The 27,956-nt window shown below is 38.2% G+C and overlaps 4 long non-coding RNA genes and 1 other non-coding gene across 13 annotated transcripts; 1 reads left to right on the top strand and 4 right to left on the bottom strand.

The window, feature by feature from the left end:
- Window positions 1–447: 447 nt before the first annotated feature.
- LOC149105514 (uncharacterized) lies at window positions 448–5,774 on the bottom strand. The gene is made up of 4 exons (XR_016201519.1): window positions 5,692–5,774; window positions 5,279–5,416; window positions 1,950–4,833; window positions 448–1,503 (listed from the first exon to the last, which is right to left on the bottom strand). It is a non-coding gene; the product is annotated as an uncharacterized LOC149105514 (long non-coding RNA).
- Window positions 5,775–11,574: 5,800 nt separating this feature from the next.
- On the bottom strand, window positions 11,575–13,344 carry LOC149105513 (uncharacterized). The gene is made up of 2 exons (XR_016210103.1): window positions 12,663–13,344; window positions 11,575–12,168 (listed from the first exon to the last, which is right to left on the bottom strand). It is a non-coding gene; the product is annotated as an uncharacterized LOC149105513 (long non-coding RNA).
- A 3,498-nt stretch (window positions 13,345–16,842) lies between these two features.
- LOC149105512 (uncharacterized) lies at window positions 16,843–18,499 on the bottom strand. The gene is made up of 2 exons (XR_016201529.1): window positions 18,234–18,499; window positions 16,843–17,158 (listed from the first exon to the last, which is right to left on the bottom strand). It is a non-coding gene; the product is annotated as an uncharacterized LOC149105512 (long non-coding RNA).
- Window positions 18,500–21,403: 2,904 nt separating this feature from the next.
- LOC110055462 (uncharacterized) lies at window positions 21,404–25,656 on the bottom strand. Of its 9 annotated transcripts, none has more exons than XR_016201545.1 (5): window positions 25,554–25,656; window positions 25,064–25,218; window positions 23,235–24,778; window positions 22,012–22,166; window positions 21,404–21,727 (listed from the first exon to the last, which is right to left on the bottom strand). It is a non-coding gene; the product is annotated as an uncharacterized LOC110055462 (long non-coding RNA). The 9 variants fall into 9 exon arrangements; XR_016201546.1 differs by lacking the exon at window positions 25,554–25,656 and adding an exon at window positions 25,437–25,515; XR_016201537.1 differs by lacking the exons at window positions 25,064–25,218; window positions 25,554–25,656 and having other exon boundaries at window positions 23,235–23,356.
- Window positions 25,657–27,328: 1,672 nt separating this feature from the next.
- On the top strand, window positions 27,329–27,401 carry Trnaa-ggc (transfer RNA alanine (anticodon GGC)). Its single transcript has one exon. It is a non-coding gene; the product is annotated as a tRNA-Ala (tRNA).
- The last annotated feature ends 555 nt before the right edge of the window (window positions 27,402–27,956 follow it).

The following is a 27,956-nucleotide window of genomic DNA, read 5'->3' as shown; positions in this document are numbered from 1 at the left end:
CCTGTCCCTTAGTTTTGCATTTAAATAATCTCAAAGTACATAACATATAAGCAGTAAAAAATAGTTTGTACAAGAAAAAATTCATCACACTTTCTCGTTAACTTTTAACCCTAGGTTAGCGTCAACCAGCTTTCGAAAGGAAAAGGATTTGGCACTGGATTCCATAATCTCTATCGACTTGAATAGTTCACGTGTTCGTACGTGAATGCTCTTGATCATTAACACTCCAGGCCAACATCACGCATTGCGTGTATTTTAAATGCTCTGCGATTCTATGGCGCCACGATCGCATATTTGAGGTTAGAATACCGCGGAATTTTTCGCTTTGGCGCATGGTTAGACCTCGTTAAACGTGCATAAAACTACTTTTGCCTCGCGTAACGATCTTTTTTCTTCTATCCTTGTAAAGCATTTTCCTAAATTCCCTCTAAATGGGCCTTACGTCTGTTTTTGTTTTTGTTTTTTTTTTTTTGTAGTAATAGCCTACGTTCGATGCATCAAAATTCTAACAGCCTCGAGGCTTTCTGCGCCCAAAATTGTAAACTTCCTAAGATTTCTTTGTCTGATAATTTCCATAAGAAACTTGATATATATAAAAAAAGACGAAATGTAGAAGCGTGGCTAAAAGCCTTAATGCCACGAAAATCCATTGACAACACATCTAAAATACTTGTGTAACCTGCCGCTGTCAGAACTTTCTAACTTACTCATGCCAATAGTTTGACTAGCCCAAAAGGCAGCATCTTTGATTTTCTTCAACGTTTTTATTGTTGTTTTTGTAGTTGTTTACATATATTCCAGTCACTCTTAGATAACACTTTAAAACAATGCAGAATAAGGGTGGCATTTGGCAATTCAATTAAACTTGTGTTGCCTGCATGAGCCCTAAATTAATTACCTTACAGCTCAGTGAGTTCATGACAACAACAACAACGACATTTATTACTTATATATTGCACCTTTTCTATAAAAGTAGTCAAAAGCGCATTACAATTAGATAAATTCTTACAAATTACAAATTGAGAATTCATGAGTGACTAGAGACAGAACTTATCATAAACAAACACTTCCAATAATGAAAACACAACCAATTTTATACTTTTGGAGTGCTTGCAGCATACAGGACACTGTAGCTAAAGAAGCATCCCTATGGCTATCTTCTGATCTATGATTTGTATGATTTGACAATCTGTTTGCAACCGTTCAACTATCGGTTCATTTATAGTAAGCTTTTCGGTATATAAAGTCATCAAGTCTATATCATAGTTCCAAAGACAATAAAGAACATCTAAACGATAAATGAAGCATAACCAACCGGTGGTTAATAGCTTGAAGTAAATTTCCATCAACTTGAATTCACTTTAATCAAGTTACGTCGTCTTTTGCTTAGCCAGAGGGTTTAGGGGTACATGTAGTTTACGTTTCTTGAACATCAAAACTGACAGCGACCGCTTAATCCTGGTGTAGGGCTCACCCACTTTCATTCCAACTTCTCTCTTGCATCTAGGGAATAGACATAATCATTTTCTGTGATCATTAGCGTTGAATACGAACACACCGACCTGTGTCCTTTGCTAACTTAAGATAGAGACTTGTGCATTATTCGCTTTTTGTAATCGGATGAGAAACTATTTCCATGTACAGTAATATTGATGTTTACTACCAAGCGTAGAAACTAGAAACCGTCTATAACAAAGACATCAGACTTCAGGGGCTGTAAAGCTTCATTACTACGTAGAACCGAAAGCAACTTTGTAATTTTATTACAGGTTCCTGTCGCTTGCCTCCCTTTCTGATTTCACCATTCGTTGAGCGGGCGGAGCGAAGGAACAGAGCTCAGGAAAGAGAGCTCCAGCTACAGAAGCTAGGAAATTATAGTGAATCGGCGTACCTAGGAAATTGAAGTCCTCGCTTCATACACAAGAACAAAAAATGGAATGACTGCAAACCTTATGCGACCGCGGCAATTATCCTTGCCATCCTGTGCTGCAACGAAATATGGCTCCATTAAACAAAGAAGTAGAGCAAACACAAAGAGGAACTTGAACCCACGCATGGCGATGACAGTTGTCAACGGTCTTGCTTGCTAGAAGCTGGTCTGAAATAAGACATTTTAATTCGTTATAGGTAGTGGTCAAAGCCCTAATTTAAACAAAAGGAACATGTTTGGTGCAACTCCATTTCATTACTCAATGTTATTAATATCACAACTAGAGTCGACAGCATGTCAGCATCTCGAACTACAAGCCACCTCTCCAAACATAGCTAGACATGTCAGTTTTCAGATGCCCTTCTAGTAACTAAGTCCATCTCTAGCTGCCGAAGGGACCTAGGAAAAGCATTTGAAAAATACTTACTGCAGCGAGCCAATCCAATTTGAACGGCTACAAAACTGATTTGAATGTTTAACATTCAACAGAACAAGAAGAAGGAGTGGCGACCGTTTTATAATCAGGGGCGTTACGTCATCTTTTTGCGCGAAAACCAATCACATACTATCGTTACGAAATTACGAAGTGGGTGGTCTGACCGCACTGTTGCTTTTTATGAGCCGATTCATAACGTTGTCAAAGGGCACGCGCAACTACGTACGACACGTGGCCGAGAATATCTGCAGGCTACTTGAGCAATGTTATGCTGGAATACAATGGCAGAAAAAAAAAAAAGAAAGAAAGAAAAATAAGACATCAAGCTTAGAGATGAGACGAATGAGAACGTTAGATAAGTGTTCGAGAAAATTTATTCAGGCAAAATAATCCCGAAAAACACAGCACATTTTACGACAGCTTATTCCAACTACGTCTAGTAACTCAAATACAAAACGTGCCGACGAAGCGATTTTCTATGAATACTTCAGTTCTGTTCTATTTTGAAATGAGTTAAACCCCACTGAATTAACAGAGTTCGGATCATGCAACTCATCTTAAAGGACGGTAAAATAAACAAGCTCGAGCCATCCGTGTTTTTCGCTTAACAGTCGCATCTAGTCTAAATAAAAAATAATCATCTCAAACGATCTTCATAATGTAGGTGGTCAGCAAAGCAGTCTCGGTATGCAATTTGGCTTTTAGATGGAAAGTTAACAAAGCTAAACACCGTGTAAACATTTTGGCAAAATTTCAAGTTCTGAAGGTGTTGACGCAATTCCTGTGTTTCTGCCGTAATTGACGGTAAAAATAGACTTATAGACTTGCAAATAATTGTTAGCTATTGTGTAAAGATGAATTCAAGAATAGTCAGACATACATTCTGAGTAGGAATTCATGAAGAAGACAGTGAAATATATGATAAGGTAAAACTGTTCAATCAGAAATGTGCACAAAGATTGATTTCGGAAGACGAAGGTAAAAGTTTTGCTCTTTTTATTGGTCGTCAGTGACTTACTCAACTACAGCTGTCCAGCTGGTTAGCTAAACTCTTGTTTGACTTATTATCAAAGAATAGAATATGGAAGAATTGCAAATTCTTCCATATTCTATAAAAAATAAAAGCAACTGAAGCCTCGATGAGCTGTTTCGAGTAATGTTCTTTTCTCTCAACTTTTGGAAGTTTTGAAATTTTTCTTACCTGTCCTTGTAAATGGGCCTTATTATTTTCTATTTTGCAGTAATAGCTCCCGCTCGGTGCATGAAAGCTCAAACTTAGCACCAAAGCTTTTAGCCCCAAAATGCAAATATCCTAGATTCCTTTGTCTGCAGGTTAGTGTTAACCAGCATTTGAAAGAAAACAGATTTGGCACTGCATTCTATAATCTGTATCGACTTGAATAGTTCACGTGTCCGTGCTTGAATGCTCATGAACATCACGCATTGCGTGTACCTTGAACGCTCTACGATTCTATGGCCCCACGATCGCATATTTGAGGTTAGAATAGCGTAAATTTTTTGTTTTTGCTTTGGCGCATGGTTAGACCTAGTTAAAAGTGCATAAAACTACTTTGCCACCTCGAGTAACGATCTTTTTTCTTCTATCCTTGTAAAACATGGTTCTAAATTCCTTCTAAATGGGCCTCAAGTCTTCATTTTTGCAGTAATAGCGTAGGTTTGATCCAACAAAATTCTAACAGCCCCGAGGCTTTCTGCGCCCAAAATTGCAAATTTTCTAAGATTTCTTTGTCTGATAATTTCCATAAGAAGCTTATAGAAAAAACAAGACGAAATGTAGAAGTGTGGCTTAAAGACTTAATGCCACGAAAAACTATTGAAAACACATAAAGAATACTTGTGTAACCTGCCGATTTTAGAATTTTCTAGCTTACTCATACCATCAGTTTGACTAGCCCAAAAGGCGGCATCTTTATTTTCTTCACAGTTTTTGTTATTACTGTTTTTGTTGTTCTTTACATACACTCCAGTTATTCTTAGACAAAAATTTAAAACAGTGCAGAATAAGGGTAGCATTTAGCAATTTTAATAACTTGTGTTGCCTGCAGGAACCCTAAATTAATTAGTTTACTGCTCAGCAAGTTCATAATTAGTGACTAGAGACAGAATTAGGAATTATCATAAACAAACACTTCAATTAATGCGACCACAACCAATTTTATACTTTTGGAGTGGTTGCAGCACACAGTACACTGTAGCTAAAAAAACATCGACATTGCTATCTTCTGATCTATAATGTGACAATCTGTTTACAACCGTAAAGCAGAACCAACTAACGGTTAATAGCTTGAAGTAGTTTTCCGTAAACATGAGTTCACTTTAATCAAGTTACGTCGTCTCAGTTACTTAGCCCTTGGCTGGTATTTCATGTTTCTTGAACATCGAAAACAGCGATCGCTTAATCCTGGTGTTGGGCTCACCCGCTTTCATTTCAACTTCTCTCTTGCATCTAGGGAATGAACATAATCATTACCAGTGATCACCAGCGTTAAGTACGAACACACCGACTTGTGTCCATTGCTAACTTAAGATAGAGACTTGAACATTATTCGCTCTTTGCAATCAGATGAGAAATTATTTCCATGTACAGTAATATTGGTGTTCACCGGCAAGCCTAGAAACTAGATACCGTCTATAACAAAGACATCAGACTTCAGGGACTGTAAAGCTTCATTACTACGTAGAACCGAAAGCAACTTTGTAATTTTATTACAGCTTCCTGTCGCCTGCGTCTTCCTTAATGTCACCACTCGTTGAGCGGGCGAAGAGAAGGAACAAAGCTCAGGGAAGAGAGCTTGAGCTACAGAAGCTAGGAAGTTAAAATAAATCGGCGTATCTAAGAAATTGAACTCCTCGCTACATATACGAGGAGAAGAAATGGAATGACTGCAAACCTTATGCGACCTTGGCAACCACTGAGTGGTAGTTGTGCTGCCACGAAACACGGCTCCATTAGACACAGAAGGAGAGCAAACACAAAGAGGAACTTGAGCCCACGCATGGCGATAGCAGTTGTAAATGGTCTAGCTGGTCTGAAATAAGACATTTTAATTTCGTTATAGTCGTGGGCAAAGCCCTAACTTAAACTAAAAGAACGTGTTTGGTGCAACTCCTTTTCATTACTCAATGTTATATTAATATCACAACCAGAGTCGACAGCATGTCAGCATCTCGAACTACAAGCCACTCCTCCAAACATAGCTAAACATGTCACTTTTCACATGCCCTTCCAGTAACTAAGTCCATCTATAGCCGATGAAGGGACCCTTACGTGGTCACTTAGGAGAAGCATTTGAAAAATACTTACTGCAGCGAGCAAATCCAATTTGTAGCTACAAAACCGATTTGAATGGTTTACACTCAACTGAACAACAAGATGGAGTAGCGACTGCTTTATAATCAACGGCGTTACGTCATCTGTTAGCGCGAGAACCAATCATATACTACTATTATGAAATTACGAAGTGGGCGTTCTGTCCGCACTGTTAATTGCTTTTTATGAGCCGATTAATAACATTGTCAAAGTACGCGTTCAATAATTGCAGGATACTTGGGCAATGTTATGGTGGAAGTAGGAATACAATGGCAGAAAAAATAAGACATCAAGCCTGGAGATGAGACGAGTGAGAACGTTAGATAAGTGATCGAAAAAAAATTCATTCAGTCAAAATGATTCCGAAAACCACAGCACATCTTACGACGGCTGATTCCATCTACTTTTAGTAACTCAAATATCAAACGTGCCGAGGGAACGATTTTCTATGGATACTTCGGTTATGTTCTATTCGGAAATCATTTAAACCCCACTGAATTATTACAGAGTTCGGATTATGCAACTGATTTTAAAGGACGGTAAAATAAACAAGATCGAGCCATCCGTGTTTTTCGCTTAACAGTCGGATCTAGTCTAAATAAAAAAAAAAAATCATCTTAAACCGGCGATCTTAATGATTTAGATGGTCAAACAGTCTCGTTATGCAATTTGTTTTTTCGAAGGAAAGTTAGCAAAGCTAAACACCGTGTAAACATTTTGGCAAAATTTCAAGTTTTAAAGGTGTTGACGCAATTCGTGTGTTTCTGCCCTAATTGCCGTTAAAAGTAGGCTTATGGACTTGCAAAAAATTGTCAGCTATTGTGTAAAGATGAATTCAAGAATAGTCAGTCATGCATTGTGAGTAGGAATTCATGAAGAAGACAATGGAGATATATATGATAAAGGAAAAACTTTTCATTTAGAAATGTGCACAAAGACTGATTTCGTAAGAAGAAGTGAAAAGCTTTACTCGTTGTATCGGTGTTGAGTGACTTACTCTACTACAGCTGTCCAGCTGGCCAGCTAGACTTTCGTTTGACTTGTTAACGAGAATTTTAAATTCTTACATATTCGATAAAAAATAAAAGCAACTGAAGCCTCGAGGAGCTGTCTTGAGTAAAGTTCTTTTCTCGCTACCTATCCTTGTAAATGGGCTTGATTATTTTCTCTTTTGCTGTAATAGCTCACGGTCGGTGCATTAAAGCTTAAACTTGTCCCCTAAGCTTTTCGCCCGAAATTGCAAATATTCTAGATTCCTTTGTCTGCTGGTAATTTCCATAAGAACTTGGGCAGCAGAGATGGCGCAGTGGTGAGAGCGCTTGACTCCCACCAGTGTGTCACAGATTTGAATTCGCCATGTCGTCATATGTGGGTCGATTTTATTGTTGGTTCTTGCCTTGCTCCGAGGGATTTTTTCTGGGTTCTCCGGTTTTCCTCCCTCCACAAAAACTAACATCTCCAAATTCCAACTCGACTAGGAGAGAGGACCCGCATGAAAACCGGATAAGGCTGATGGCGCTTCCTCTTTAAATATTGTAATTTATTTTATCTATTTAACTTCATATACAAAGAAAACAAGACCGAATTTATAAGGTTGACAGAAAGCCTCGGTACCATATAAGAGGGGTTTTTTTATATTGATCGTGGGCTAAACAACATGTACCCTCTGAGGATTCGAGTGTTAACGGCCGATTTCCGAGCTATCTGGTCTAGCCAGATTCAAATTTTAGCTTGCCTTAAAAGCCACATATTCAATTTTCTTCAGAATTTGTACAAAAAAGAAAAAAAAAAAAAAAAAAAAAATTAAAAGATTGCGATAAAAGTGGCGTTATTTGACAATTTAATTGGCTTGAGCTGACGGACCTCTAAATTACTTAATTTACACCTCGGTAATTATTGAGTGGCCCGAGATCAAGACAGAAATTCCCTTATACAAAAACTGCAAATAATGGAACCACCAAAAACTGTCTTTCTCGAAAATCCATTACTATCTCCTGAGATATTATTTGACAATCTGTTTACAACAAAAATCGGATCACTTAATAGAAATGAAAGTTGTTTATAGTCATCTAGTGTATTTTTTTTTTTTTCCATTCTTTCAACAGTGATAAACAGATGAAGGAAAAGAAGGGATATTTTTCGAATGTCAAAGTTTAACCGGGCGTAGAAACCAAACCAGGCAAGCAATCAAAATTCGCCGACATGGTTTTTGAGACAGAGGTTTTAAGAACTAGGCGAAATGTTTGTCTCTTCCTCTAGATCACTTTCAACTACACAGGAACTGAGTATTGCAAGCCATATGCCTTTGCAAAACGATCACTATATTTTCAAGGCATTTATTATTTTTCTTTCCATAAATATGGTATGGTAATCTTCATTTATTAAGTTTCCAGAAAATATATAGTTTGTCGGGTACTTTTTTAAAAAACGTGTCGCCTTAAAACGGCGCGAACGCAAGGCGGTCATTCCGGGTGGGATGCTACCTGAAACTGATCTGCGTCCTTTTCGACTTCTCTCTTGCAATCAATAATAATACATAGATTTAGCCAAGCCTAAAAGCGGAGCTCTTGAGCTGGGTTGATTAAAGCCGGATTAAGTTAACCCAGAAAAACAAGACTGAGTTTTGTAACTTTGCAGCGATGTTTTCTGTTAATATTCTTCTGAAACTGCACAAAACAAAAGCAGTGAAAAGCATTTGTACACAAGAAACAGTTACATTTAGGCTAGCTATTAACCTTGGGTTAGCGTTAATCGACTTCCGGACAATCTGGCCTTGATTTCAACAATTTAACCTGACACGCGCCAGCGATCTAATCGAAAACCACTACTTAGTCAGCGGTCAACTTAAAAAAAAAAACACTTGACCTCGAGGAGCTCTTAACCTGAGCCCTCGATATGGTCACGTGATATAGGTCAGGGGATACCTTGTTTTGACAGATGTCAATTGACCATAACGGATGTCCATGGATGTTCAATATCAGAGAAGTCTTTTTACTCGTTGTTTGTATTTTGACTCGCCCCACGGGTTCCTCAAAATACGGCACAACTCGTAAAAATATACAGCAATACTACACACCAAAACATGTAATAAGATATGTGTACGTTGTAAACCAAGGTTGCGTGACTTGCTATTAGCTAGATCATGGCTGCCATGTTGTGCGACGTCGTCGTCGTCGTCTTTGGGCGCACGCAACCGCGAGCCATGCCGCTAGTCGTGTCGACCATTAAAAAAAGCTGCTTGGTTTTCTATCTATATGGATGCACATAGTTCTGTTCCTATCATGGTACTCCACTCTGGTGCTCTGTTTGCCAGAGTAGAATACACACATTGCAGAATTAGACGCTGATTTTTGTTCATTGCTAAGACAGTTTTGAATAAAAATCACTCTTAATAATCAGATTAGAAGCTAATTGCATATAATAGTGAAAGCCAATAGTGAATTGCCCGCAGAACTTAAAATTATCAATATATTAACCTCTGTTATAAGACTGACAGTTTCTTTTGGAATTCTCTCCGCCGCTTTTTGAGTATTGTTAATATCTTTTGTTATCATTTACTTGGCAAATAAATGATGATGATGATGATGATGATGATGAAGGCTTTGAAGTCCGTTTTTCTCTGTATTAAAAACCGTAATTAAACGGGATTTAACAGGCTTGAAACAAGCTTAATTGAGACCAAGTTCACTCCTCTTTTTTTTTTCTTTCTTTTTCTTTTTTTTTTTTTTTTGCATTCACGCATTGAACTTAATAAAGTTGACTATACATGTACAACTTTAAATACTTGTCGAGATATGAAAAAAGGAATACGATGTGGTCAATTTTGCCTTTTCGGCGTTTTTGTTTTCTCCGTTTCTCCGGATGACAGCACTGCGCTTCCATTATGGAACCCCTAGTTTCTTAACTTGACAATTTATTAGCTGACTTCCTAGCGAGATGCGTGCCCCTTGTTCTGAACAAATCCGCTTCAAACAATGGACTGACAACATATTATTAAATACTGATTACGCTTCTCGCTTGCTTAACCTATGAGAGTGGTTGAGGTAACTAATCACAAACGTTCACTAAGCCCGATGCGAACTGTTGCATAAATACAACAGAACACTTAAAGACATAACTCAAGTGACCACTTTTAAGGCAGCATGGAAATACCAAAGTTTAAGAGCTAGTGCAAGTGTCAGCACTTTGGAAATATTCAGTTTAAAAAGCATAGTTTGTAATTCAATTATTATTTTCACGTAGACGTAGGTCAGGTTTTCTTTTTCACATCTCCCTTCTGCAAGTTTAGTTGCAACCACTATAACTAGTATGAAGTATATTATTTGTCCAAAACATTCATCTCATGCAACTCAACCAGGCCTTCTTTCCATTGAGCCCAATTTTCCTTTTACATGGCCTCACATGTTCTGAGAACCCAGGAACGGACACTTGGAGCAAATACAAGTTACACACAACGCCTAAGCACTGGTTGAAGAGAAAACTAACTCTCATTAGTTGAAACATTGATATTGCCAGTGGCAATGTCTGAGGCAAAGTCATTAGTAGGCCTTTTACTTTAAACATTCATGGAAGTTGAGCAGAATCAAAATCGTGTTTATCACATTGACTACTGCAAAATAGATACACACAGTACATATTCAATCTTGGATTCAGTGGTAAGTTGAACAAGAATTGGCTGAAAGTGTGACCTGGTACAGGGGACTAAAACAATTATTTTTTATCGCTTACATTGATTGCCCTCACCTTAGGGCTTGTTGAAGCAAACCATACCCTACTTCCACAATGATCAATTTACCATTACATTTTTTTTTTACTCCATTTATTGCAATTTATTTTTGTTATTTTGAAATAGCCATCTCTCAATAGCAAGCTGTTTATGATTCCTTTTGATTAGTGAGGAAGTACAGCAGATAAAACTCGATTAATCAAGCTTTATACAAGTTTTGAAGAACGAAACATTGCTTTGATTTCGAATTATTCAACACTTTTCTTCGTAGGTTTTACTTCTCAGCTCTCTTAGCGTCGAACGAAACATAATATCTGTGAACAGCCGTTTTGTTGGCCAACGATACACTGATGAACTTCACACACAAGTCAAGATATCTAAGAAGGAAAGTGCCGAGGGTAACTTCAATTCCGGCAAGTTAAGATCGAATTAGAAGATGTCAGAAACGGAAATAATTTATCTTTCAACCGCAGAGATTCGACAAACCGCGAAGCTTCAATTCCTAAAATCAGCTGTTCCGCACTGAAAATGGCAGCTTTGTAAATCGAGTGGAAGACATCTACAGCTGTAACTTGGCCTGTGAAAAATTAATATGGATGTCATTCCAGATATCCTTCAGCATCGGAAGCGAGCGAGCCCCCTATAAGTCATAATTCCACATCACTTCCGGCGGGTGGAAATGTTTGCCGTTCGGCGATCAGATGAAAATGAGCTCCAATCTCTTCCGGCACGCTTTGGCAGTCGTGTCCAACATCGCGTGTTTGACCTCTAAAAAGGTTTGCTATAGCACAGCCAAACGACTCCACTTTACTTAAAATTCCTTCTCATAAGAGAGCATAAAGCACTCTTCGGAATCACTTGTGAAATAATGAAAGGTCGAGACGGACCGAAAATTAAAACACGGAACAGCAAATGCACAATGGTCATGAACCGTAAGAGTCGAGTAGGGCGGTCAAACTCATATTTATAAAGATCTGTCAAGTATTTATCTCAAAGACGTCAACAATCAGCGATTTAACCAATCATGTCATGATACCAGGAGCTAGTATCATGGAACGGTGGCATCAATAGAATGTTTACAGGCTCCCTCGCTTCGTTGGGGCTCACCGGGAGCCTGTTCGCAGGCTATGTCGACTTGTGTCGACTCGTGATTTGATGACATTTCAACCGTTTATTTGATAACGACTGAACCAAATTACATGAATTCTAAAAGCAAATTGATTTATGTCAACAAAAGTGATATCAAACCCACCAAAAAAAATCGCCTTATTTATGCTCTCAACTAATCTGTACGTTAATCTGTACTTGCTTTTGCCTAATATACAACTCCCATATTTAAACTGATTCAAACTATTAGTACGTTAACCAATAAGGCAAGATGCATAAGATCATGTATTCCTTAGTGGAATGAATTTTCTTGGAGAAGTTACCGTCGCTATGCTACTGTTTGACAATCTATTTACAACAACCATCGGTTTACTTATTAGACCTGAAAACTATCCGATATATTACCCTCTAGTCCATTTCGTGGTCCCAAAAACAAGAAATAACATCCAAATAAGAAATGAAGCATAACCGGCCGCTGATGGCTCGATATACTTTTTTTCCAACGCCATGAATTTGATCGAGTTGCGTCGTCTTCCATTTAGCCTGAGAGGACGCCACCACCTTTCTTCAGCTTTGAAAAGATCGGTCGTTTAATGGCGTTAAGTTGAACTGCTTCCTTTTTAACTTCACTCTTGGATCTAGGGATTAGATGTAATCATTTTCAGTAATCTCTAGAATATAAGAAACACATAGCTGAATAAGACGAGGATTTGTGTCCAAGGAATACTGTTTCACCAGTATCGAGTTTTTGTCCCGATTATTGGGATAATTTGCTTTTCGTCTCCACTTCTCTCCTGGATATATGGGGAAAAGTTAATTAGTTACTTTATCGCTGCTGTTCACAGATAATGACGGCCACTTACAAGCGAATAGATTAGAGACCGCGTACGACAATGAGACATGTGACTTAGTGAACAAGCTTTAGGCTTACAAAAGAGATTGAGGGTACTTTTCCAATATTTTGTAGTGTGCTGCCGCTTATAATTACGCCTCCCCTAACTGCATCTTTTTTTTTAAGTGGGCGGATTGAGATGCCTAGGTGAGTGTAAAGAGTAGAGCCATGCAGCAACGACCCAACCCCTATGCGTTTACTGAGCCTTTCAGTACATCTGTGAATGAAATGGCTACAAACCTTAATCCGTTTTTTAGACCCCTGCAACAGACCGCCCGACCATCACATGGTTCCATCAAACACACAAGCAAAGCACACACAAAGAAAAACTTGAACAACTGCATGGCGATAACAATCGTTACTAGTCTTGCTTGATAGACGTTGGTCTGAATTAAGACACTCAGGCTATCACTCGTAAAATATTTTTCAACCGACTTTGCGATTATAAAACAACTTTTGAGTGCTCACACAGAAACATGAGCAGCCAAACAGCAGGAGCGACTACGTGTCCATTACATGTTTTTCAACGTCATCCGTTACAGCGAAAACCAGTTAATCCGTCACCGTTCCGGCAATTCTGGTTTTCAAATGCAAATTTGAAAATAAGTGTTTGGGATGATTGGTTATCCAGAATACAGGCGGGTAACAGTTCAACTGAGACACTCAAAGGGATAAATTAGCATAATTTTTCCAACTGTTGTTTTGACAATATTTACAGCCGTAAAACTAGAGGTTCGTTTATTATAAACTATTCTGTTCAAAAGTCATCTGTTACGGTTCCAAAAACAAGAAAGAAGATGTAAACGATAAATGAAGCAAAACCAAGTGGTGGTTGGCAGCTTGAAGTAGTTTTCGGTCAACATGAATTCACTCGAATCAAGTTGCGTCGTCTCAGTTACTTTGCCAGAGGGTCCAGGGGGTGGTGGATGTTTCTCGAATATCGAATATCGAAAGCATCTAGAGAATAAATATAATCATTTTCAGTAATCACCAGTGTTGAATATCAACAATGGAAAATCGGGCGCATATTTTTGACCATTGCTGAGATGGAGACTTGAACATCATTCGCTCCTCATGATCAAATTAGACGCTCTAAGAGCGTTCACTCGGGCTTCGAACCGCAGTATCAAATCGTGCTTTACAATTTGAAAACGTGTATTGTAGACACAATGCAAACAAAAGAATCAGGATATTTTAGCAAAAGAGGTCCGCTTATATATTTACTATTCGAGTTGTTTCGTTGAGTATCCTCCTAATCCAATCGCACGTTGTGAGTTTAAGCCATTTTGGTTCAAGAATGAAGCACAGCTATCTACGCATTTAGAACTTGTTTGCAAAGAATTTTCCAGGTCTTTTTAATTTCAACTTATGGCTATTACATTGTACATGCTAGCAGAAATTGTACGAAGTTTGTTTACTCGTCGTGGTGATCCGAGTGAATTGTGCAGCTGAACATCTTTGCCTTGTTACAATCCGTGTTGCCCTGTTGCAATCTTAAACCCTTTTTTCCTTCGGAGAGCGAATAGATTAACTCCTTCACGAAAACAACAGTCCTAAGAAAAGGCGCAACTTGAATTGCACTTAATTTGCATTGTTACACATTGTATTCACCATCTGTCTTCTCATTGGCTAAAAGTCTGCAGTTAATTCTGGGAAACAGCGCAACCTACAGATTATTCACTAATCTGCTCGCAGATTAGTGAATAATCCGTAGGTTGGCGCGCAATGCATGATTTCCAAGAGCAATGTCAAGTTCACTTAAGAACATGGCTTGTTGAAAATAAACTGTGTTCGGTGCGATAAAGCGTTTATCGTTACTTTTTTTTTTTTAAACAATGTATAATAAAACAATTATGAGATTTGGTTTTTGAGATGAAATGAAATGGCTGCAAACCCTATGCGGCCACCGCATTGTGCTACCAACTTACATGACTCTATTAAACACAAAAGTAGAACAAACACAATACCGAAAGAAGAACTTGTTCACACATATGGCGAAAACTTACTGTGAAGCTCCGGTTTTAGGTTTTGCTATCTCTATATATTTGTTATCTGTGCTCGTTCCGTTAATACCCATCTTCAAATTCTAAAGTTTTATTTTTCATAACTTAGTTCTGAAACCATATTCTGTTGTACCTTGGGCCCCGACTACGCTACGCTGGAGAAATTAAATTTGGAAACGAAGCCTTATTTCTACGGTTAGGACTAATTTCCACACTAGTCCTTCACGAGACGGAGCTTTTTGAAAACGCTCTTAAAACCAAAGGAATTTTTAACGCCCGTTTTACGTTTTAGTGTGGACAGGAAACATTTTGAAAACGCAGGTTTTTGAAAACGATAACCTCTTGCACTTAAGTTTTTCTACTGTCGATGATTTTAGCGGTTTTAAAGATCTCAGACATTTAAAATGCGTTTTCCTAATGCATTCCTTCCACACTTGTACGCAAAGCCAGTGTTTTTAAATTACTCTCATTTAATTTAAAGAGCGTTTTCGACAAGCTTCGTTTTCGGGGGACACTTTCTCTGAATTAGTGTGGGAGGTATGTATGTCTTACCGTAGAAATATAGCCGGCGTTTTCAAATTTCTCCTATGTAGTGTGAAGGACAGATGCAAATTTTATCATGGTATCAATCTTTTCCTATCTAAGCACGACTCAAGGAAAAAACACGCCTCGCATATCCGCCAAGAAATGCGTAAGGCATTGTTGACTCCGTAGAAACTGAGTTCAAGTTCATTGCGCACATGACCCATCTTAATGCATATCTCTGGAGCGGCGAATACTCATGTAACCCTAACTCTACGTTCATCCAGTTTTCGAGGTCGAGACCTTTTGATTTCCATTATGGCACATTTTTTTTACGCCTTGATATGTCTTTTATTTCTATGCTTTTCGTAATGAAGCAATTCATAGCTCATGGTTGACCGGCAACGACCTTGCTGCTTACGTACGGTAACAGAATACCATTAATGAAAACGGTGCTCACTATTATCGGTACCTTGGTCCCACGCAATGTTTTGAGACTCTGACCGAGAGCCGACTCACATGTACCAGGAATTTTACAAGGAGACCCGTCGAGACCCGGGTATATGCGTTCATAAGCAAATTAAAAACATTTGCTTAGAATGCATGAATGACCCCCTTCTTTTTCTTCCATTGTATATATGGAACCACTCATACGAAGTTCATTGTTATCAACAGGAGTTATATCCGTGGTAACAGTTGATGCAACCTGATTTTCACTAAAGGATAAGAGCATAAACAACATACGCTGGCGCACTCAAATGCTAGTAAGTTGGGCTTTTTGTTGGCAAAACTTTCTAACAAAAGACTCCTTAACAGCATCTCATGTGCTAGTGAGAGCCAGCCTTCGAGTGCTACTATGATGAAGCAGTTTTGGAATATTAAAAAAAGATGTCCGTAGGAGGAGAAAAATACAGTTTACAGTTTCCAAACATCTCTTTTCGGTGCGAGAAATATTCAAGTTCTTAAAATACGCAAATTAGACAAGGAATTCGACCAAAGTTTAATCAAATCTGAATAAAATGATACCTCAGAAACTCAAAAACGCTTGTTCTTTGGCCGTCGTAGCTTGACTAAAAATATCACACAAACAGGGGTAATAAACATTATTTTCCAACGTATGTTTATTACATACGTTTCGTATGCATACATTTTTGAAAAGTAACCGTTGCAAGTTTTAGAAAACTATTTCAATATATCATAATTATTAGAGGTCTGAAATCTAGACTCAAGAAAATGATCTGCAGCAGTAATTTAACCTGTCTAAACATCATGAGAAGTAACAGTGGTAAAGCAACAGCTTCATCTCACTATAATGACGTAGCATTCAGAGAAGGTTTTAGCTCTTGAATGAACAGAGGCTCCATCATTAGTTTTGCCAGAGGCTGAAAAGTTAAATGATCCATTTTATTTTGTGACTCGCAGTGGTTTTCACTCGAAGTGGTTTTCACATGATCAGCAATGGCTGTTGAATGGTCATTTTTAGCGAGGGACTTAAAATAAACAGTTTTTCAGTCATGGAGATCTGTTGAGCATGGAAAAAGTGGTTTGAAACTCCAATCAATCAATCAATCAATCAATCAATCGATCGATCGATCGATCGATCAATCAATCAATCAATTAATGTATTAATGTCCAAAGTTGGGATCAGGTTGCCTTCCATCAGTCCTAGCCAGAGGTTCATGTATAAAACACTTGTCAATTCAGTTAACAAAAAATTAAAAGGAACTAATGTAAGAGAAAGCGAAAAAAGAAGGACAAAATTTAAAATGATAGGGAGGTACGTTCTGTCAGGTTTTTTTTGTTTTTTTGTTTTTTTTGGAAGATATTTGTTTACAAACATTGTTTTGTTATTTGAATATTCAAAACGCTAAAACCAAAGAGAACGTGATCATTGCTTTGATCCATACACCTTTATTGAATAATCCCATTGTTCACTGGTTCAAAATATAATACCCTCGAATGACAGCCCATAGGTCCAACATGTTATACCGTCTTTAGTTAGTTCCACATACATGAAATAACATCAAGTTGATAAATCAAGCCTAAACAATGAAAATATCTCGAAATCTTGAGGTTGTTTTTCATCCGATGTGTTCCATGCTGGTAATCAGTCCATGCATGGGAGATTCACGTTTTTCCGGCATCCTACCCAGCGATCTTTTCTCCCTGGTGTTAAGCATTTCAGCTTTCTCTTTCATTGCTCTCTTAAATCTACGAAAGCAAAATTATCAATTCAATCATCAGATTAAGGTTTGTGCGTATGAAACTAGATACCCTGGTTCCTAAAATAAGAAATATCATTACGGGTAATTGTAATCGAATTGCGGTCCTTTCGATCCAGGTCCGTTTCGCCCCGAACCTTTTCGCCCCAACTCAAAGTCGTTTCGCCCCTAAAAAGAACTGATTTGCTTCGACCAAAAGTTACTTCCCCCGAAGTTTTAGAGCGCAAATCAGGCAGTAGTTGGCGCCCAAATGTGTTTCGTTTTCTATAGTTCCTTCCTCAATATACCTGTTGAGGTGGTAACCAGTCGTTTCGCCAACGTACATGTATCACTGGTTCGCGACGACCAATTCGCCAACGCATCAAGTCGATTCGCCAATGACCTGGATCAGTTCGTATATCTCAGTTCGCCAGCAATAATGTTTGGAAAAAGTCGGAAATGTATTTGGAAATTGCCAGGGCAATAAAATGTCACCTTTGTAAGATGACATGATTGTTTATAGGTTGTTAGTGTCATTTGAAATTGTTCATTTAACTTTCCCCAATCTACCCTGTAGAGTTTGAAGCGTCTACAAAACCTTTTTTTTTTTCAAACATTAGCCAAGAGCAATGGAGTCTAACTATGTTTCCCTTTGTTTTTCACAGCAACAAATACTATTTTATGATCATCTGGCTGGTTAGATGAGAAAGGGTGTCAACATTATTTGTTTTGTTCAAGTTAACCATTCATTGCTTTCTAATTCGTATGAAAAAACTTCGGCCGAACTAACGTTCGGGTCGGGGTGAGTCGACTTTTTTGGGGGACGAATCGACTTTGAGTTGGGGCGAAACGACCTGTTATCGTTATAAAAATTAGAAGGTAAAACCAGTGTTTGATAGGGACAGTCATCAGACCGGCTATTTGCGCCCGAGTTTCAAGGAAAATGGCTGCCGCTTACGTCTCGTCCTCTTCGGATACAGTCAGAGCGACATGCATATTCGAGTGAGCCAAACTATATTAAAAAACTCGAAAAGACCCCTTTGAGCAATCATGATTTGGGTGACAGCTATGAAATGTCTACAAACCTGATAAGACGATCAATTCTGTTCTCCTTCATTCTTGCAATTGGTGGCAGTGGTCCAAGGCAAGGTTCCATCATGCACAGGAGAGAAGCAAACACAAAAAAGAACTTCATGAAATGCATTTTTATAGGGATCTTAACTGGTCTTGCTGCGAGTTGATCTGAACTATAAAAAGGAAATTGTGTTCGTTGTGAGTCGTGGTTAATGCTACTAAGCTAGATGATATACGCACACGTCCATTTGCCTCAACAATACAGAGATTTGATTTAAGTAGTGACAATAAAAGCACTGTGATTGTACAATTTCGTGCATAGTTAATGAACAGTTAGAAAGCTGTGCAAGGTCAAGGACCTTGTTTGTTTGCTCCACTGATATATACCGGTCTTAATTACTAACCATTTTCCTCTATTAACTATGGAAAACTCCACCCCTTTATTAACAGGCTTAAAGCATCATCGCTCTACGTGCTTTCCGTGTACTCAATGTATGTATGTATGCAGCTGTAGTATAGCTAGTCACGGAAGCTCTTACTCAGTAAGGGTGCGTTTCTTTAAGAAAATCCAAGATTGGATTCTTAAATCCGAAAACGGATTGTGCGTTCCTTTACTAAACAGATCAATTTCAGATCACTCGGATCATGGGGCATCAACTTAGGAGCCGCAGAATCCTTGCCCAGAGTGGATTCTTCGGTTTCTGTGACGCACCATGATCAGAGAGATCTTGGATTAATCTGTTTAGAAAAGGAACGCACAATCCGTTTTCGGATTTAAGAATCCAATCTTGGATTTTCTTAAAGCGACGCACCGTATGATTTTTTGATTGATGCGCAAATCCCTGGGAAGCCAATCTTTAAAACTTTGGAAAACCCCACTCCTTTATTAACCGACTTTTAAGCGTCATCGCCCCTAGAACATTGCGTGCCATTTATTTTATCTCTGTATGTAGCTGTGGTGTGCTCACTAAAGCGCTCACTCAGTAATTTCATCGGCAGATTATATGATTGGTTTGACGTAAAGCCTATTGTTCAGTTGTCACGTATCGTTTGCAATTGGAGTATATATTAAGAGTGGTTTTATGATTATAAAATCGGCTGAAATCGCTCACAGTTAGTATATCACGTTTTTTTTTTTTTTTCTATTTGTTAACCTGAATTTACTGGCTTAACTACTCGTAAAACGGAATCAATATCTTAATTTCAGACCAGCTTCTATCAAGCAAGACCAGTAACGGTTGCTATCGCCATGCATTGGTTCAAGTTCTTCTTTGTGTTTGCATTGCTTCTGTGTTTGATAAAATTACCCTGCTTCGTAGAAGGACAGAGACCACTAAGCCCTAAAAAAGGATTAAGCCGCATAAGGTTTGTAGGCCTTTAAATGTTTATATTTTTTCTTTGTTCTTTTTTCTTTCTCTTTTGTCACAGATGTCTCTAAGGTTTCAACATATATTCTACGCCCTATATTTCGTTGCTGCATGGATCTTCTCTCTGTCCTCATTATGCATCTCGCTCCGTCCGCTCAACGAATGATGCAATAAAAGAGTGGCAAAGAGTTAATGTGTCTGACTAGTGAGACACATATGTGTGACATACGTGATTCTTAAATTTATGAAAACAAAACTACCAAATCCTGACAAGTCACCGTCACTAACGAGATGCAAACTCTACTTGTCAGGCCACGAATAAAATTATTCATTCTCACGAATACCGTAAAATCGCACGTTAAAGCCCCCCGGTTATAAGCCCCCCGCCCGGATATAAGCCCTTCTGTTAGCTAATCACACTTGAGGAAATTGCCATTGTTACGATTAATAAATATATCCATCATTCAAACAATAATTAATTAATCTATTAATTTGAAAACGTGGGATGATGCTGCCCTCCGTATCCACAGAGGGTCATGTATGAAATTCATCACAATAAATCAAAAATTAATAGGATCTAATGCAAGCGCGAGCAAAAAGAAGTGGGGGAGGGGGGGGGGGGGTGTGGAGAGAATGGAAAATTGCAGGGTGTACATTCTGACCGCAGTGTTATACCCACAAACACATACAGAAGCAGAAAATAATGCTCATTCAAACATTGAGCAGACGTTTTCAATGTTGATTATAAGCGAATGCGTCATCCGGCACTCTGAGCAGAGGTTTTTAATGTTGACTATAATAGACCAATTTCGATATATTAAAATTCAGCTATAAACAATAAACCTCAGCACGAGGCTCTGGGGAATAAACCACACAAACTCTGTAGTTATTCCCCAAAGCCTCGTACTGAGGTCTATTGTTTATGGCTGAATTTTAATATATCGAAACTGGTCTATTGCATGCGTCATGCATTCTGAGCAGAACAGAGGTTGTTAATGTTGCCATAAATTATACGAAGTTCATTGTTATCATGACAGGAATCAAATCCAGAGTAATATTTGATGTAAGCTGGTTTTCACAAGCAATCGAGTAACAGCATTGCGCCTGAAGTGCTACTAGATGAAATTCGCATCTGTCTTCTCTAAGCCGTTTTAAAACGTTAACGTTAAGAAGTTGTCTGTAGGAGAACGAAAATACATTTTACTTTTGTCAAATATCTCTTTTCGGTGCAATTTCACACATGAAATTCTTCGTATATTACTGAATGCTACCGCAACGGAAATTAACATGCTACGTAAGACAAAAAACGTTTTCAAGAGTATTTATACCATGTATACATGACTGAAAAAACGTTGTCGGATGAAAAGTATAAACCATAAACGATACGACTTCATGGAATTATCGGAAGATTGAAGAAGCGTGTGCACAATCATGAATATTCAACACTGCTTCCTCGTGGCATTTTAATGACACAGTCACAGATCACAGTCATTTTGAAAAATCATGGAAACTGTTCATGTCTTCTTAAGGTTCCTAAAGGTTGCTAAGTAAGAAAACAAAGGAAAATTTACATTTCCAGAAAAAGCGAGCAATCCTCCAATTTCTTCAATATCATAACCAAGATAGCAGTAATGTCACACAGCCACCATGTTGATCTTGTAAATCGCTTTAAAGCATGTGCACGGTACGTATGCAAATAATTATAATTTTGCAAGTTTCCCAGGAAACCACTGTGTCGTATCGTTCATGCATGGTTTATACCATTTTCTTGACAACGTTTTTTCAATTAGGTGCATTCAAAGAGAACGTGACCATTACTTTTACACCTTTATTAATTCAAATCCCAATGTTTCGGGGTTTAAAATAACATGGATTAAAATATGATACCTAACCTATTGCATGTTCCATATAATCTTATACCGCTTTCAGTTTCCATCGCATACAATAAGGAACATCAAATTGATAAATGAAGCATAACCGATCAAGATATCTTGAAATCTTGATTTAATTTTCCACCAAATGAGTCCTTTGCTGGTTTTCAGCCCATGGGAGGTCGACGTTTCTCCAGCATCGAGAAATGCGATCTTTTCTCCCTGGTATTGGGGCGCTCAGCTTTCTCTTCAACTCCTCTTTTAAGTCTACGAAATTAAGATTATGATTTTACATGCAATCATCGGATTAGAGTGTGCACGTATAAAACAAGACACACATTATAAAACAAATATTAGACGCAGCAGTTAGGATGACTATATAGGCTCCTAGGTTTAAAGCAAAATGATTCTCTCCTTACAATTTTTGTTCCTGACTGCCAGTACCTTCAGAATACAAGCGGAACGACAGGCATAAAAGAACTAATTACCTTATACTAATTGAAGAACATTCTAAGCTATGTTTAGGAAACAGTTATGAAATGCCTACAAACCTGATTTCACGGCGTAATCCTTCACCAAAGACGCCATGTATTGGTTCCACCAGGCACGGTTCCATCAAACACAAGAGAAAACCAAACAGAAGGAAGAACTTCAGCAAACGCATGTTGATAGCGATCGTAAAGGGCCTTGCTGGCTAGAAGTTGATCTGAACAATGAATAGCAAAATGAGATCGGTGTAGCCGTGTTCAGCGCTATTAAGCTAAAGAATATATCTACATTTTTCTTAACAATACAGCGATTTGATTTAAGAAGCGACCATTCTATTTCATTCAGACCACATTTGATTACAAACTACTAATCTTTTCATTCATCCTAAAAGTATTGGTAAATTGCACATCGAAGCGAGCGCATCAAACATGTCCGTTTTTACCTGAATAAAAAAAAAACTGAAGGAATATCACTGAATATGAAATGAACTCCTTCTTAAATTAAATCGAACGTCTTTCAGGTAAAGATAAATAACCAGAAAAGCGGGCAATGTTTACTTGCAAGCTATGCTTGGGTAACCAAGTGGTTACACTGACGGGTGGAAACGGCTTATCGCCGATGTAGACGATATAAGTTCTTTTCAACGAAGACTTTAAAATATCGTACAGAATTCCTTATACTTACAGAACAGTGAGCGAATCCAATTTACGGTTAAAACACACAACTTGAATGCTCTACACACAGCTTAACAACAGGGCAGACTAGCAACTACTTTATATTCAGCGGCCTCGAGTCATCCGTTAAAGCGAACAAATCATAGGGTCCTCCAATGTAATTGCATGATGGGCGTTCTGACCTCGACGCAACAGTTACAGATATCTATCTGCTGGCCAATCTCAAGCAATCATTAACTTATCCTATCCAAGCGCGACTCATGATCAAGTAATAACACGTCTCGCATATCCACCATCATTTGATTCTTTCTTTGAATCGCTGAAGTCATTGTCCATCTCGTAGAATTCGAGCGCAAGATCGTTGCGCACATGATCCATCTTAATGCATATCTCTGAAGCGTCGAAGACTCGCGCAACCCTAACCTTACGTTCAATTTTCGAGATCGAGACCTCTAAATTGTGATTACCGCACAATTTTTATTTGAAACCTTGCGAATTTTTCCATTTCCATACTAGTCATAATCAAGCCGACGGTTGACCGGGTACGACCTTGCTGCTCGCGTTACCAGAATATAAATAAAATTAACGAAGACATGGCGGTATAAACTCACCTAAAATTTTGATCAAATGAAGAAAAATGTACCTCAACTAATTTGTAATAAAAATGTTTGAATCCTTGCGGTAAAACTCTACTAGATGTGTTCTACAAAATCAGCTTACCAATTTTGTTACCATGGCAATATACTGGGATCCAGATCTCCCCTATGTTTATCCCTTTTATGGCCATCATTAACTACTTTGATGTTTGCCAATGTGTCTAATCTGCATGAACCAGCAAGCATATAAATACGAAAGGCTGAGAGTTTGGTTTATTTGATTTTTATTTTTATGTTTACTTGTTATTTTTATTTTTTTATTTAACTTTTCAGAACTGAAAATCACTAAAATATTGAAAGCAAGTTGGAGGGCACTGGAATAAAATGAGTTCCCATGGGAACGGAATTGTGACAAGCCGTCAGTGTGTTGCAGGTAAAATTATTAGTCCACTAAGTATTGAAGGTTTCTGTTTCTGCCTTAATTTGCATATTTTAGAATTTTTTAAATCTGAAAAACTCGTGAAGTAATACATATAATCGAAAAAGGGAACATGCCATTTATATTCTTTCGTGGAATTCTTTGTGGCCCTCGTAAAATTGCAAGGGGTAGAAATTTGATCATAGCAGCACTTAATTCAGTCTGTTTTGAAAAATTATTGCTGTGTAATATTCATGCTATTTTTGGCGTCTTCATAACAAGGAGTACACGCGACATATCCATGTTGTCTTTCTGTTATCATTCGTCGGGGATTGTAAGATATACTTGACTGAAAAAACGTTGTCGGATGAAAAGTATAAACCATAAACGATACGACTTCATGGAATTATCGGAAGATTGAAGAAGCGTGTGCACAATCATGAATATTCAACACTGCTTCCTCGTGGCATTTTAATGACACAGTCACAGATCACAGTCATTTTGAAAAATCATGGAAACTGTTCATGTCCTCCTAAGGTTCCTAAAAGTTGCTAAGTAAGAAAACAAAGGCAAATTTACATTTCCAGAAAAAGCGAGCAATCCTCCAATTTCTTCAATATCATAACCAAAGTAGCAATAATGTCACACAGCCCGCATGTCGATCTTGTAAACAGCTTTGAAGCATGTACACGGTGCGTATACAAATTAGTATCATTTTGCAAGTTTCCCAGGAAACCACTGTGACGTATCGTTCATGCATGGTTTATACCATTTTCTTGACAACGTTTTTTCAATTAGGTGTATTCAAAGAGAACGTGATCATTGCTTTTACACCTTTATTAATTCAAATCCCAATGTTTCGGGGTTTAAAATAACATGGATTAAAATATGATATCTAATCTATTGTTCCATATAATCTTATACCGCTTTCAGTTTCCATCGCATACAATAAAGAACATCAAGTTGATAAATGAAGCATAACCGATCAAGATATCTTGAAATCTTGATTTAGTTTTCCACCCAATGAGTCCTTTGCTGGTTTCAGCCTATGTGAGGTCGACGTTTCTCCAACTTCGAGAAATGTGATCTTTTCTCCCTGGTATTGGGGCGCTCAGCTTTCTCTTCAACTCCTCTTTTAAGTCTACGAAATTAAGATTACGATTTTACATGTTATCATCGGATTAGAGTGTGCACGTATAAAACAAGACACACATTATAAAACAAATATTAGACGCAGCAGTTAGGATGACTATATAGACTCCTAAGTTTAAAGCAAAGTGGCTCCCTCCTTACAATTTTTGTTCCTGACTGCCATCTACCTTCAGAATAGAAGCGGAACGACATGCAAAGAAGAGCCAATTACCTTATACTAATTGAAGAACCTTCTAAGTTATGTTTAGGAAACAGTTATAAAATGCCTATAAACCTGATATTACGGCCTAATCCTTCACCAAAGACGCCATGTTGTGCTTCCACCAGGCACGGTTCCATCAAACACAAGAGAAAACCAAACAGAAGGAAGAACTTCAGCAAACGCATGTTGATAGCGATCGTAAAGGGCCTTGCTGGCTAGAAGTTGATCTGAACAATGAATAGCAAAATGAGATCGGTGTAGCCGTGTTCAGCGCTATTAAGCTAAAGAATATATCTACATTTTTCTTAACAATACAGCAATTTGATTTAAGAAGCAACCATTCTATTTCATCCAGACCACATTTGACGACTAATCTATTCATTCATCCTAAAAGTGTTGGTAAATTGTACATCGAAGCGAGCGCATCAAACATGTCCGTTTTTACCTGAATAAAAAAAAAAAACTGAAGGAATATTACTGAATATGAAATGAACTCCCTCTTAAATTAAATCGAACGTCTTTCAGGTAAAGATAAATAACCAGAAAAGCGGGCAATGTTTACTTGCAAGCTATGCTTGGGTAACCAAGTGGTTACACTGACGGGTGGAAACGGCTTATCGCCGGTGTAGACGATATAGGTTCTTTTCAACGAAGACTTTAAATTATCGCACATAATTCATTATACTTACAGTACAGTGAGCGAATCCAATTTACGGTTAAAAAAACACAACTTGAATGCTCTACACACAGCTTAACAACAGGGCAGACTAGCAACTACTTTATATTCAGCGGCCTCAAGTCATCCGTTAAAGCGAACCAATCATAGGGTCCTTCGATGTAATTGCACGGTGGGCGTTCTGACCTCGACGCTACAGTCACAAATATCTATCTCCTGGCCAATCACAAACAATCATTAACTTATCCTATCTAAGCACGACTCATGATCAAGAAATAACACGTCTCGCATATCCACCATCGTTTGATTCTTCCTTTGAATCGCTGAAGTCATACACCTTATTCCAAAATGGCGCAATTTTAGTATTCTTTTGTTTACTTGCAAATTAGCCCTTGTTGCCTCGTTTAAGAGACAATATTCTTTTGAATTTCGAGTTTAAGAACGAGGTAACAAGGGCTAATTTGCAAGTAAACAAAACAATACTAAAATGGCAGCCATTTTGGAATAAGGTGTATTGTCCACGATCCAGTATAATTCGAGCGCAAGATCGTTGCGCACATGATCCATCTTAATGCATATCTCTGAAGCGTCGAAGACTCGCGCAACCCTAACCTTACGTTCAATTTTCGAGATCGAGACCTTTAAATTGGGATTACCGCACAATTTTTATTTGAAACCTTGCGATTTTTTCCATTTCCATGCTAGTCATAATCAAGCCGACGGTTGACAGGGTACGACCTTGCTGCTCGCGTTACCAGAATATAAATACAGAGCTTAAGCAGTGACGACGGTGACCACAAGCACAACACCAAGTAAAAAGTGAACTTTTATGTCCCATGATTTTTACAAGGCATGTCCAACTCTCAGCTCAGCTCGTTGCGTCGGTTGAGCTCAGTTTCCTCAAGGGAGAGAGGCAGCGTGGCCGAGTGGTTAGAGCGTCGGGTTTGAAATCCGTAGGTCCCGGGTTCAAATCCCGCTCTGACCGCTAGCTGATGTTGTTCTCGGTAGCCCCGAGTTCAACTTCTAGGCTGCCCATATAAATAGACAACTGGTCTGCCTCCCACCAGTTAGGATTCTTAACCTAGTTATGTTTATTTGAATAATTATTTATCATTGTTTGTCTACAATGGTCCTGAAAAGCCCCAATTGGGAGTGGCCAGGTAAGTATACAAAATACAAACTAAATGACGTGACACACTCTGGCATATTTGGCCACACAAGTGGCCGTTTATTATTGGTAACACATCTAACAAAAAACGAACAGTGGTTGTAGATGAAAGTGAAGAATGATCATCACAGTAAATTTTCCAATTTAAGCAATTGGAACGAAGAAGCCTGAAAAAAATCAGGGCTTCAACGGGATTCGAACCCGTGACCTCCGCGATACCGGTGCGATGCTCTACCAACTGAGCTATGAAGCCACACATTGGGAGCGAGGTTAATTAATTGAGTTCATATCTTCCCGTGAGGAGTGAAATGATGTGAAGTTTTTCAGGTTTCTTCTTTCCAATTGCTTAAATTGGAAGATTTACTGCGATGATCATTCTTCATTTTCGTCTACAACCGCAGTTCATATGTAAATTATTTCATATAAACTTCACATCATTTCACTCCTCACGGGAAGATATGAACTCAATTAATTGACCTCGCTCCTAATGTGTGGCTTCATAGCTCAGTTGGTAGAGCATCGCACCGGCATCGCGGAGGTCACGAGTTCGAATCCCGTTGAAGCCCTGATTTTTTCAGGCTTCTTCTTTCCAATTGCTTAAATTGGAAAATTTACTGCGATGATCATTCTTCACTTTTAAAAAACGAACAGTGTTTAAATCTGCACGACACTGCTCCCAGCAAAGATGAGGGGATACCCGAACATTTCAACTTTCAACTTTCAACTTTATTGCTTCCATCACCTATTACAATATATACTATTAATCGCCTAATATTACTATTTTGTTGATACAAAACAAGTGACGAGGGAGTCTATAGACATTTACAACTAACTGATAATAATTATCAAACTTGAAACGACTCGAAATATCTTATGAAATAAGCAACGAAGCAATAAGTATCAAAAGCTTATTTTATAAAAGGGGTATTTTGCCACTGCTGCTATCTTTGTCTATTATAGATCTTTTTATGTTATTCTTAAACATATTGAAAGATTTGATTTTTCGTGTTTTGATGTCTATACTATTCCATATTTTTGGACCTTGAAAGGCCAAGGAGTATTGGCCAAGTGTAGTTGATTTACGTGGGAGATGACAGTCATCTGCATGTCGTGTACCATAA

Source organism: Orbicella faveolata, unplaced genomic scaffold (genome assembly GCF_042242905.1).
Source record: "Orbicella faveolata isolate gen_17 unplaced genomic scaffold, um_ofav_v1 contig_34, whole genome shotgun sequence".
NCBI lineage: Eukaryota > Metazoa > Cnidaria > Anthozoa > Scleractinia > Merulinidae > Orbicella > Orbicella faveolata.
The sequence above is the reverse complement of the archived record's forward strand: the minus strand, read 5'-3'. Positions and strand labels throughout refer to the sequence as shown.